The 13,888-nt window shown below is 34.5% G+C and overlaps 1 pseudogene; it reads left to right on the top strand.

Annotated features, from left to right (window-relative positions):
- The first annotated feature begins 13,006 nt into the window (after window positions 1–13,006).
- LOC120595266 (uncharacterized) lies at window positions 13,007–13,125 on the top strand (annotated as a pseudogene).
- The last annotated feature ends 763 nt before the right edge of the window (window positions 13,126–13,888 follow it).

Genomic DNA, 13,888 nt, shown 5'->3' with positions numbered 1-13,888 from the left:
AATTTTTTTAAAGCAAAGATTGAGTTACAATAAATACAATATAAACATATAAATACAAATATACATACAAGTAAGTACGCAGGCAGCGTGGTTAGTATTTGAAGTCAGTATGGTATTGCATTATGATTAAGAATTCTGAGTTTGTTTTATGGACATACTACATAGTATTTAAAATAATTTTTTGTATAAGAGTTTTATTTTAGTGACTAAAGGTTAAAATCACAACAAAAAAGTTAGAAATATGTGAAAAATATAAGAATACTTGTTGTTTTGGTCATGCTTAGTAGCAGAGGAAACTTGATCTCAGTAGCTGTGTATTAAACATTATAATGTCATCTTTATATACAGCAAGATTACCTAAAAATAAAGTGTGTATTTAGATTCCTCTGGTGTTTTGATGCTAGGATTTTTGGTTGATAAAGTCAGATGAACAACTATTATGTTCTATGTTCAAGATACCTACAATGGAAGACATAAAAAATCTATTAAAATATTTTCTGTCCTTAAAGAACTTAGAATTTGATTGATTCCAAATTGTAGCTATCTGATGTCAATCATCTCTCTGTTGTTTTACTATCCATTAGGAGTAAAAATTGGATTTTTTAACTGAAAATGTAATGTCATTTTAGCATCAACCGTGTTTTTGATAGTTGAGATGGTAACATTCAAAAAAAGATAAGTATTCTTGGAGAGTTTGCTCTATATATGGTAGAATTGAGTATAAGAGGGTTTGTTTTTTTTTTAAGATAATGCCACTTATTTTAAACATATAAATATGTCTCATAAATTTCAATCAATCTGATCTTTTTTGATGTAAGAGAATTAAGTCATTTAAAATACGTAAGTTGAAGTGGTTATACTGTTTATTTCTCAATGAGATAAGATTTTAGTAAACATAGTATTTCAAAAATAGAATTTGCATAGTCATTACATAATGGAGAAACTTCTCATATTAACTATCAGCTTTTCTTTTATTGAAATATTGTAGACAATTAGTTGCTTGTATTTACATTGTACAATTCAATGAGTTTTTTTTTTCAATTATAGGTGGCATACAATAATATAACAGTTTCAGTTTATAGCATAGTGATCAGAGATCCACATAACTCACAAAATGATCAGCCCACTAAATCTAGTACCCCTCTACCCACTTACATATTTATTACATTATCAACCATCTTCCCCCATGCTACACTATACATTGCCATGTCTATTCTGCAACTATCCATTTGTACCTCTTAATTCCTTTGCCTTTTTGTGTCCCCGCCAACTCCCCTCCTACGTAGTATCCCTTTAAATATTCTCTGTATCTATGAGTTTATTTCTGCTTTTGTTGTCGTTAATTTTGTTGTTTAGATTCCACTTGTACGTGAAAACATGTGATATTTGTCTTTCTCTATCTGACCCATTTCATTCAACATAATACCCTCTTGGTCTATTAAGGCAATATCTTGTTCCATCCCCTTCCCTTTAGTCTGTGTGTCTTTTAATCTGAAGTGAGTCTCTTGTAGGCAGTATATGTAGGAGGTTTGTTTTCTTATCCATTCAGCCACTCTATCTTCTGGTTGGAGCATTTAATTGTTTTCCATTGGAGGTACTTGTTGATAGGAATGTAGTTCTTACCATTCTTTATTCCTGTTTTGGATACATGTTTTTTCTTCTTAAAGAAGTTCCTCCAACATTTCCTGTAATACTGGCTTGGTGATGATAAATTCCTTTAGCTTATTTTTGTCTGAAAAGCTCTTTATCTGTCCTTAGACTCTAAATGATAGCATTGCTTGATCAAGTATTCTTGGTTGTAGATCTTGGGTTTTCATCACATTGAATATTTTGTGCCAAGCCCTTCAGTCCTGCGTAGTTTCTTTTGAGAAATCAGCTTCCAGTCTTATGGGTGTTCCCTTTAGGTAACTAACTGCTTTTCTCTTGCTGCTTTTAAGATTCTCTCTTTATATTTAACCTTTGTCATTTTAATTATGATGTGTCTTGGTGTGCGCCTCTTTGGATTCCTGGTTTTTGGAACTCTCTGAGCTTCCTGGGGTTGTATGTCTATTTCCTTCACCAGGCTAGGGAATTTTTCCATCATTATTTCTTCAAATAGCTCTTCGACATCTTGTTTTCCTTCAGGTACCCCTATGACATGGATATTTTTACTTTTAATAGTGTCCCATAGGCTCCTTAAATTATTATTACAGTCTTGGCTTCTTTCTTCTTGCCATTCTGATTGAGTATCCTTGGCTTTTCCATCCTCTATATAAGACATTTGATTCTCTATTCACTTTGTTTATTCCATTTAATATACTTCTCATCTCAGATAATGTATTCCTCATTTCTGACTGGTTCTCTTTTATAATTTCCATTTCTATTTTTCTGTGTTTATCTCTTTGTTGAAGTTCTCACTGAACTCATCAACATTTTTCATAAGTTCACTGAGCATCTTTATAACCAGTGTTTTGAACTCTGCATCTGTTAGATTGCTTGACTCCATTATTTCTGGATCTTTGTTCTGTTCTCTCATATGGTTTCTGCTTCTTTGTCTTCCCATTTTGTCTGCCTTTCTGTGTCTGTTTTTATGTACTAAGCAAAGCTCCTAAGTCTCCCAATCTTATTAGTGTGGATTTGTGTAATAGGTGTCCAGTGGCACGGTTCTGAGAGGTGTTCAGCTGCAGGCCAAATTAGCCCAAGTCTGTGCCCCTACGGGGCCACCTGTTAAGATTCAGCAAGCAATCCATACATGCTGTGCTTATAGTTGCCTCAAGAGGCCACACCAGAAACTGAGGCCAGCTGTCACCGGCATGAGTCTTGGGGTTGGCTCAGTAAAAAGCACCGGAGTCACCGAGGATACAGCTGGATGTGTCTTGGGTTGGGCCCTGAGTTGGGGGAGGTGGAGTTTCAGGAAATCCTCTGGGCTGGGCGACCTCTGTTATCCAGTTTGATGACGTCAGGACTATGGCGGCACTGAGTCCACACACTGGGAGAGGGGAGGGCTCAACAGAGGAACAATAGATACCTCGCGCACTTCTGTAAAGGTGAGTCTTGCCTCGGCCCTCACTCTAACAACTCAGTGTCCCCCTGTGAGTCCCTGATACCCTCTGCGCAGCCAAACTGGCACTGGTGCTCAGAGTGAGCAGGTTCATCACTGTGAAAGTCCACTTGCAGACATGGCCCCTTTGAGGCATCTGTAGCTGTCAGCTGCTGCCGCTGCAGCCTCTGTCCCACTCAGCCCCTCAGGACCAGGCAGCCTCGCATCCTAACCCCATCCTACTTTCTGCCATTGCAGGATGATTTCTTAGATTTCTCCATAGTTGTATGGCTTGCTCATTTAGATCCCAGGTGATTTTTCCTTTGCTATTAGCTCTTTGTTTCTCTCACGACTTTGATTTGGTCACCAGAGGGATGAACAGAGCCTCTATCATCTATACTATTTTTTTTCCAACTCAAGTATAAGAGTTTTTCAAAAATAAAAAAAATAAAAATAAGTAAATAAATAAAAAATAGAGGCATGAGTATAATTCAATATGAAAATTCATTCATGTTTGCTTATTATAAAATGAAAAAGCAATGTGCATGAATTATTATGAATCTATTATTATAGACTGACGACTAAAATAAGTAAAAACCTAGGGGCAATGTCTCAGTAACATTATTATCACTCAAGCAGTACATCAATTTAGAAGGAGATGAGAACTATGGGAGTGTCCAGAGAACTTTTCAGATGACTATAACACCATAAATTCAAAATTACTTTTTATTAGTTAACATGTATATACAAGATAGAAAAATCAAAATGTGGAAAAGGGTATACAGTAAAAAGTAAATCTGGCACCTTAGTTCCCTTTCACAAGGACTGCTACCAGTGTCTTAAAGCTAAAACAATCTTCTTTTACATGGCTTATCTTCTCCAAAACTTTTTACTCTTTCTGTACATTCATTTCAGTTGTTTCCAACCTTAATCCATAAACTTATTCTACATGTAGTTATAAAAAGGACTATGCTACAAAGTTCACAGTCTGAAACAGGCAAATATAACTGATAATGGAGAAAAAAATGAAATAAATATTGTTAAGAAAGTCACTAAAAATGGAGTCAGGAGGCTATCAAGAAAGTGAAGCCAATGCACATCTCATGTCTTATTTTTTGGAACTATTTGTTAAGTTGCTAACATGTTGCTAAACTTAACTCAAGGACAAACAATAAACATTTCAGATCAATGACTGCTACATGAACATATATGAACTTTATTTCCTTCTTATGGTGACCGGACCATCTGCATTCTTAACCTTGAAAAGAGCTAATTCATTTTGACAACCATCATCTTCTATTTAAATAATGAGCCTAACCAATCTCAACTGACCTAAACAACATCTTTCATTTACATGGAGGACCTTAATGAGAACAGCTCTTATGGTTTTTCCCTTTAAATACCTTGCTTTCTTTCTTCCTTTCGTGGCAGAATCACAACCTGGATCTGTGTCTCGAATTGCAATCCCTCCTTTGCTAAATAATCACTTTTTATTCTTTATTATAGCCTAAACCTCATTTTTTGTTAACATAGTAAATATAAAACTGCTAAACTTAGCCAACTTTCAAAATGATATTAATGATCTTTGGATACTTTCCTTTAATATAGAAGGGAACTTTTCACTTTTGTCAAGGTGTATTTTCAGGACTATATTAATTCATCTGAAGTAATCACTATACCAGAGTGAGTGGGATTAACCTGATTGAGTTATATGATCAGACACATCTTGGAGCTAAGGTCTGCCCCAAAGCTGTGGTGCCTAAATATTGGGACAAGATGAAAATGAACCTTATTGAGGAACCCTCAGGATTAAAGGAAACTAAAATCTATTTGTGACACTGACATAAATTTGAAGAAGATACAATTTACTTGATTCTTAATTTCTAAAACCAAAACAAAATACAGGACCTGCCTAAGATTGTGAGGATAAAATAAGTATATTTATCTACAGAGGATTAGGCAAAGTTCTTCTATGGACTTAATTTAAAAAGTACTTAGTTGATATATAATTATTATATATTACAATGTAGTATTTTAAATTTTATTGTGAAGTTAGAAAAATCTCTAGAAAAAATAGTTTTCAGAAGAATATGTTTTTGTGTATGACTACAAGGCTACTTCCATTGAAAGACTGCCAAAACTGATTTGACTTGACTAAGGTTAATTTCACTTCATGTTTATTCAATATCATGCCAGTCATTGGGAAATGGCTCACTTATTTTAACATTTGGTTTGATTTCTCTGACAGAGAAAAGTAGAGATTCCTACAATGTTTTTTAAATGGATCAACTATCTCAATAATACTAAAGAACTTGTTTTAGCAAGTAGTGTATTGAACTGTAGACCAGGAAACTTTTTCTCTCATTATCATATTATTGCAGAAGATTTTATATTATTACAGTAATTTTAAAAATACATTCTTAGAGATATGAGCCCATATATTCCTAGTTCATTTATAAAGCCAGACAGCTTCTATATCTATTAAAAACATCGAAGATAGCCTAACCTATCCATGTGATTTAAAAGAAATAGACCAGGTGCTTAAAATTTTTTTCAATTAAGTCAATTTAGTGATAACAGCAGTTAAGAAGTAAATAACACCAACATCCTGTTCTCCTATTTGTTCATGCTCAGCCTCAGGATAGACTGCTCTCCCAATCCAAGCAGTCTTATTTTCAAGGTAGATATGACTGGCTACAGACATGATTTTAATGACTCCTCCAGGGCCGTGGCCCTCTCTGGGGAAAGGCGCTACAGAAACAAGGTAGTATATCAGTGCTAGTGTTTGTAGCTATAGTTCAGATTTTATAAAATGTTCCCTAGCTTGTTCCAATCAGAAGCAGACACTTGTCTTACTTTGCAGAGTGAAGTAAGACCAAATACCTAAATGCTTTCCATTGTTTAGGATGACAAAGTTCAATAATACGTAGAAAATAAAATACCTTCATGAGCATGAGGTACTGACCAGTACAAATGCTCTCTAATTCACTATGTAATACATTCCAATCCATAATATTTCAAACTAAATTATGACTTTTTCTCGAGGAGATAGTAGTAAACATTTTTAGAGTAATTCCTCATTAAAGGGCTGACACATCTTCCCTTTTATCTTATGAGATGATTTCATAAGAACCTAAATCTCCAATTTGCCACATTATATATAATTATAGATGATAACGTTATCTATTCCTAATATCACACTGTTTGCTTTTATAATACAATGAAACCAAGGTTATAGTACATGCCTGTATTATAGGCTTAATAGTCACCATGTAAGTTCTATATCTTTAATAAACCAAGTTTCCAACATTATGTTTTCATGCACATGTAATATGATATTAAGGCAAATCTATATTCTCCACAATTGTTTTCTAGGTAAAGATATCATATGACAATTCAAGATAGCAATTGATCATTAGATCATTAGGTAGAGCCATATGAAATACCAACATGTGACCATATTTTACCTACAAAAACAGCTATTTAATTTGATTCCACCTAATTCCATAGTAGTTTCAAGAATAATGTATACAAAACTAATAAAAGTCATAATAATAGAGAAATAGAAAATAGAGGAATCAACTGCAAATATCTAGAATTCAATTCTGATTGATATATAGAATAGTGTTCCCACACTCAAGATTATAGAACTTACATGGCTTTCATACCTAAAATTTTAAGCCTTTAAGGATAAGCAGGACCTGACAATCGATAAAAAGTATATGAACCGAGTAAGTCAACTATGACCATATTTTTGTTTTAAGAAGTATTTTTAAAAAGAAAATGGTAAGATAATACTGTTAAACTTTGAAGTTTCAAGGAAAACATCTACAAAAACATAGCTTTATTTTTTAGCTTAAAATTCTTTAAAAATACTGGAAAACATTAACGGCAGCTTACCCATAATCTAAAAATTATTTAAAATTCCATAAAAAGAAGATAAAGACCTTCTAATCTCTTTCATCTGAAACAGCATATGCTATGTAGATTGGCTATATATACTTATAAATTTATTTTTATAAAAATGAAATCACACTGGTCTGTAACTTGCTTTTTCTTTCTAATTAATCATGGATGCATTTCTGATCAGTACATAGATCTACTTTACTGCTTTAAATACTTGCAAAGCATTTCATTATATATTCGATCATTCATCTACCCTTGTAATATTTCTTTCATTATGTATTTTATTAAGTCTGCATGATTGATGAAAACACTGTGGCTGCTTTACACTGGGTTGTGGGCAAAGATTTAATAAAGTTTGAGGTCATCAAAGCATTTTCTTTAAAAATACAAGTTAGAAAATAGCCCACGTTTGTATTAAGCTAAGTTCTTAAGGAATAAAAGAATCAGAGAAAGAAAAACAAGAGGAAACACACACAGAGATGGAGAGAGAAAAGGTGATTATTTCATGTGTTTATATTTATAATAAGATAATATTAAGAAGAATGGATTACGAAGCTTATTATAAAATGAAACTTTTAACCTCATGAGGTGAAGGTGTTTAAATTCCAGAACTCTGAGTGCAAGTTAATCCTTACTTTTTTTTGTACTTTGAGGAGTTAAGTTTATTAACCTGTAGAAGAGACAAAGTAGTTCAATTACAAAGTGAAGCTAATGAAAAATGAAAAATTCTAATCAGCTTTAGTTAGGAGTCAGCATTAAGAACAGCATTTTCCAGAAAATTATGTTGCAAGCCATCCCTTTTGCTGTTATTAACTGGAGACAAGAATTGACAGATAAAGAGCCAGAAAGAAGGCTATCAGCAGACTTCAATAAACAGAGTAAATACAACAATGATAATCTAGGAGTTTATATTTCTTTACCATGTTTATACATTATTTTATGTTTAAAAATTTGCTTCTAGGCTTACTGATTATATTCTACCTTTGAGATCATTAATACATGGCAATGATAATAAGAGAGCATGAGCTTGGGAATCTAGATGGGTCAGAGCTCTGTAGGAGAGCAGAATTTGCCATCCTGAAATCTCTCTCTCTGACATAAAGATTCTTTTAGGTTGGTTATTTTTAAGAAACACAAACATAGGACAAACTCTTAAAACCAAGTAGAAGATTCGAGGGAAATCTCTATTTGTAAGGGTGTCTCCCTAACTATATTAGGAAGAGGGGGACGATTTAATTTCTAGAAACTCTCTTGCAGCAATTTAAATCTACATAACAACCTTACCCTTGTTCACTGTGCTTTTCCTAGCAACCTCCTATAAATGACTCTCCCCACCGAAACATCTTTTTTGCCTTTTGCTGAGGATGATATTTAAGGTTATAGTTTCAGTCATTTTGGGGAGTTACTCATGTAACTGGGTCTCTATCATGTATACACATTATTAAACTTTTGTTTTTCTCTTGTTAATCTGTTTTATGCTGATTCGATTATTAGACCAGCCAAAGAACCTAGAAGGGAAGAAGGGAAAATTTTTCCTCCTCAACAGCTCAAATCCTACCTCTACACTTCTCTAGCTGCCTTTTTGGAAAAGTTATTTTACCTTTTAGGTCTCGGTATCCACTTATAAAATAAAAATAACAGAATATGTTTAGTTGATCTCGATAATATATGTAGCAAATCATACTAGGAACACCGTCTTTGCATAAATGAAACACTTAGATATGTTACTCCAAGCACTCGTTTCTCAACGTGTAGTACTCAGATCAATATTATGGATAAAAAGGGGTTCTACGGACAGTAATCTTACAGGGTAATTTGATCACAAATTCCTAACTAGACAGATCCTGGTCGGTAGTCACAGGCCAGGCATATAATTTTTTAAATAAAAGATTTATCTTTGCCTTAAGCAAGCCCTGCCCATTGTTTTTGTGCATCTAGGTATGGGAGGGGGAACAAACTTTCTTCTACCTTCAAGGTTTTTTGGCTGGAATAATATCAAGTAGACATGAGACAGATTAGCAAGAGAAAATACCCAAATTTAACATATGTATGTGAACCCCACATACATCAGAGAGTCAGAGACCCCTCTGCACAAGGGGTTCAGAGACAGAAAGGGACCTAGATATATAAGCCATTCCGAGCTCAGGATGAAGTAAGGTGCCTTGGGGGCTTCAAAGGATCATTGCAGAAAGAGAAGAGCCAATGTTTAGTTAATAGAAATTTGTCAGGCCCTACAGAGAGGTTATCTCTGATAATCTCTTGCTATGGGCAAGGTCCCTAATTCAAGTTCTTTCAGGTAGTCAAGGGAAGGGCAGAGTTAAAGTTGAGCTGGCAGTTAAAGTTGCCCTCAGCTCAAAACAATTCACATACCACAGAAGCACATCTTGGGGTGACTAGCTCTGAACACCTACATAGATTAACACGCCTTTGAAATAATCACCTTTAAGAGAGCAAATAATCTTAACTATTCTGTAATCTCATCTTTGCTATGCTTTCTCTCACTTTCGTATACTCTTCCTTACTGTTTCCTCCTTCATTTCAAATGCAGTAAAGAAACTGTAAAACTGTCATTCTCCAGACCATTTGAGATCTTGCTTCCTGCCAACTATCAGTTTAGGTCAAATAAACTCATAAAAATTCTTTCTAGTTTTGGATGTTCTTATGTCAACAGTAGCATTAGCATCGCATTTGAGTTTGTTAGAAATTCAAATTAATGGGTCCTATCCAGTCCTACTGAATAAGTGGTATGAGATGGGGGCCCAGGAATCTGTTTTATAAGCTCTCCAGTTGATCCTTATGTATGTTAAAGTTTGAGAACCACTGCCTCAGAGTTCACCTGGATATGTGTCAGCACCAAGCTGATCCAGAAGGTAAGGTTTAGGTGGTAAGATGCCCAGTTGAAAGAATGCACGAGGGGCTGACATGAGAATGAAATGGCAGGCATCAATTTTATTGCAGGGAGCATGCTTCTGCTGCGCTTCTTCTGCTCTCCAGGGGACGACATGGCTCCACACATAGCAGAGTACAATAGTGGCATTCAGCCACACATGCATGATACAAAAGCCGAAGTACGTTTACATATTTTAGGCGCGGGCGCCCTACTACACTAATGTAACCTTCTAAATCCGGGGTCCTATTACTAGCTGCGAGCCTGGATCACAGCCTGACCTGGGACCAGCCAGGCTTGGGACCCACAACATGACTTTCATATGACCATTTCCATTAATGAACATAAAAGGACCCAGCAGTCATCTACAGAGCTGACCCATTCATTAGGCATAGGAGACATTTCTTTTAAAATCACAAGAAAAAATTAACATAATGATAATAATAAATATGTAACAATGAATTCGGCTTGGATTATATGTTTATACCAAAGCATTTTTAAAACTAACTAACATAATGAAAAATATGGTTTTATATATAGCACTCTAATTCTGGCTAAAAAAATGTTCAATATATTTCTTGTGGAAGGGTGCCATGAAGGCAAAAGTGCTTAGGGTACAGGAAAGTTGTAATTTAACCCTGATCACCTGAACACTTGACTATTAATTTATAAATGTTGACACTGTAGGTACCTGGTAGGAACTATTATAAGAAATGTGTGCTATTTTGAGGATATATGCATTTACAATTTGAAAAAATATTAGTTTACGTTGCATTTAAAAGATTAAAATATTCAGCATTAAAGTTTTAGTTACTAAACTGCCTGCTAAAATCCTAGAAAAAAATAACATGGAAGAAGGACAGAAAATATTTACTACAAGAACTGAAAATAAAAAAGGAGCATAAAGCATGGTAGGATTAAACAAGAGTAAAAATAAGATAATCAACAAATTGAAAGTGATCTGGAATATTATAATGTAGAAATCATGTTAAAACAGAAGCATATATACTTACAACAGAAACTTATACATTATTCTCATATAATACCTGTTAAAGAACAAAAATTCAACCTAGTAAATTTCACGATCTAATTGACTCTATCAAAGAATTCATGAATTGGGTAGTATACCATTTAATAAACGGAAAGATGCCCCAAGAAGCTGTACAAAATGGAAGGCTTTTCTAGGCAGAAATAGGCCAGGAAAAAAAGTTAAAAGGATTATTTCAGGCAAGGTTATCTTCCTTTAGGGAAGGCAGTAGGTCTTATCAGGCAGACTACCTCATTAGTGCTGACCAGGAAATTCCAGGAAATTATAATCCTGGGAGAGGCTGAAACTGAAATTAGGTTAGGTATTAAGTTTTGGTAGGGCTTACCACAAATGACTCCATTTTGAGTCCATTGTTTCTTTTTTTACACTCATCAATCATTTCACCTGACACAAATGCACTTAGACCTTCAAAAATCATCAACCAGACATAATTTTCAGAACTTGCTATTGTCTTCTGAAACTTGTATTTAGTCATGGCCTAACTATATGCTGCTTCTCAGTGTTTAAAAGAACATGATTGATAATTGTTTTTAACGAAATGTATGTGTTAAAACTAGGTTACTGTTTTATTAATAACTATTAAGCTCTACCAGAATAAAATGACTCTGTTTATTCAAGTAGTTTTATATATAACATTTTAAACCTGGCTAAACCAGAAAACACCAGCTGTGATACAAAAGAAGAATTTGTAGCTATATACAGAGAGGAAGCTTTGTTATTGTGTATTTTTTTTTATTTTTATTTTTTTTACCAGCTCAAGCCTTCCTTCTGGCCACCTCAAAACAGCTCAAATTGTTTCAGTCTTGTAATCTTCAAATCTAAACCCTAGGTTCACCTCTGGATTGCTAATCCTTTTTGGGTTATCTTTCCTAGATTTCTACCACAATGTTGCTTGGGGGCAGAGACATTTTCTAGACCTCTCAGAAGATTGTATTAGATGGTCTCTAAGAGTCTTGGTTCTAGAATTCTATGATTCTGAATTTTCCTTGGGAAAGATTATTTTAAATACGTTGTATTCATTTTTCTATTTACTCATTCAGCATGTAAGTTTTAACCTACAAATATAAGACTCTAAATGAGAAGTGCATTGCAGATAGTGGGTAAAACATGTTCAAAGGCTCTAAAGTAGAAAAGAAGATGGAACATTGAGGAACTGAAAGTAGTACAAAGTTGTTGGAGCTTAATTAAGATGAAAATGATGCAAGATGAGGCTAATGAAGTAGGTAGGGAGGGCCTTGTAGATCGATTAAGGATTTAGGATTCTTTTCCTAAAAGCAACAGGAAATCTGTTTTTAAAAAGGAACTGCTAAATAATAAAAAAAAAGAACTGCTTTGATCTGATCTGTATTTTTTTTAAGATTATTATTTTTTTTTTTTAAAGATTATTTAAAAAAGACCTTTGTGTGAGAAATGAATTAGAGGGATAGAGAGAATAAAGGATTACAGTAGTATGTCTGAGAAGGGACGGTGGCTAAAATTAGTCATTGGAACTGGAAAACATCCTAAAAATTATAAAGAGTAGAATCAGCACTTTCTGCTGCAAAAAAAATGCGAATTCCAATTGATTGGGGAGAGTGGAGATTTTGAGAAGGCACTAGGGTATGGAACTCATACAATACATGAGGGGATTGATTTAAAGAATGAGGAACTCTATTTTAACAGTAGAGAATAAAAATTAGAATGGGTTCCTACAGATTCAGGTAGCTTGGGTAGGTAAACAAAGGGAATGCTTATCTCGTGGTTTGTATTTATCTTTGAAGTAGGAAGCAAGGAATTCTGCTGAGAGGGACGGGGGAAGGGTTGGAGAAGTTCAATATAGTTGTAGTGGGCAGCTGGAAAACATGCTGATTTGAGAACCTTGTAGAAAGGCCAGTAACACAGAAGTTTCCTCTGAGGTGGCAGTCATGACGTTATAGTGGCACCAAATCAAATTCTCTCTTGGGTGACTTTCTTCAGGGAGTCTCATTCTCCTATGTCCCAACAGGGAAGGTGGGTAACGGCATTTATTCAGGTTGAGGGTTTTAGGAGAGAACAGAGAAAGGGTAGAAAGATAAGATAGGACGTGGTTCCATAGTGTAGCAGTTAGCACTTCCGCTTTACACGCAGAAGGTCCTGGGTTAGCGTCCCAGTGGAGCCACTGTCCATGGTCTACGGTCATGCCACCCTGAACAAGCCTGATCCCATCTGATCTTGGAAGCTAAGCAGGGTCGGGCCTGGTTAGTACTTGGATGGGAGACCACCAAGGAAGACCAAGTGCTGTAGGTATAAATAATAATACTAATAAAAAAGATAAGGTAGTTGAACATACATTCAAGAAAGAATAAATGAAATAATGTACCATGGAATCTAAACTAGGTAGAGAGAAGAGGAAAGATAAGACAGAAAATAGAGGAGTCAAAGTTTAGAGATCACAATGAAATTATATGGTCATTGTTGTGGGTGGAGATGGGAGGTTTGAATTACTGAATTTGCAAGAAAAATAGGTCCAGAGTTCAACCTAGGGAGTGGGTGACCACATTAAGTGAGTAAAAAGACATACGAGAAGATATGGCATTAGGGTTAGAATTTTGAGTGGCAGGACTGTTTTGTTTTTTTCCTTTTTTCCCAATTTTCTTTAATGGAATAATTAGAAAAAATAAAGTAGCTTTTATATCCACTGTAATTACTCATCCATTAAAATCTAAAATAGTTAACTTTTCTCCCTTATTTTTATCTTTTATGCCAGAATGAAACTGTGTTTAATATGACAAAAAGGTAGCTGACATTTGAATGGAATTTGCTAAATTTAAACAAAAAAGACATGCTAGACTTTTAATAAAAACTGAATGTATAACTCAGAGAATTGGTTTTACAATTAGCCATATTTCTAAAATTCAAAGACAGTCTCAGTAATATCTCTGAGCTACAAAAATATATGTATAGAGAGGCTACTGAGTATTTGTAAATACACTAAATATATATTTGTATATGTATTAAGTATAACTAAATCTGAAGTTTTCTAAGCCCTGAATCCTGCTTGAAGGAATGT

This window comes from Pteropus medius, unplaced genomic scaffold (assembly GCF_902729225.1).
Source record: "Pteropus medius unplaced genomic scaffold, Ma_sr-lr_union100, whole genome shotgun sequence".
In the NCBI taxonomy this organism is placed as follows: domain Eukaryota; kingdom Metazoa; phylum Chordata; class Mammalia; order Chiroptera; family Pteropodidae; genus Pteropus; species Pteropus medius.
The sequence above is the reverse complement of the archived record's forward strand: the minus strand, read 5'-3'. Positions and strand labels throughout refer to the sequence as shown.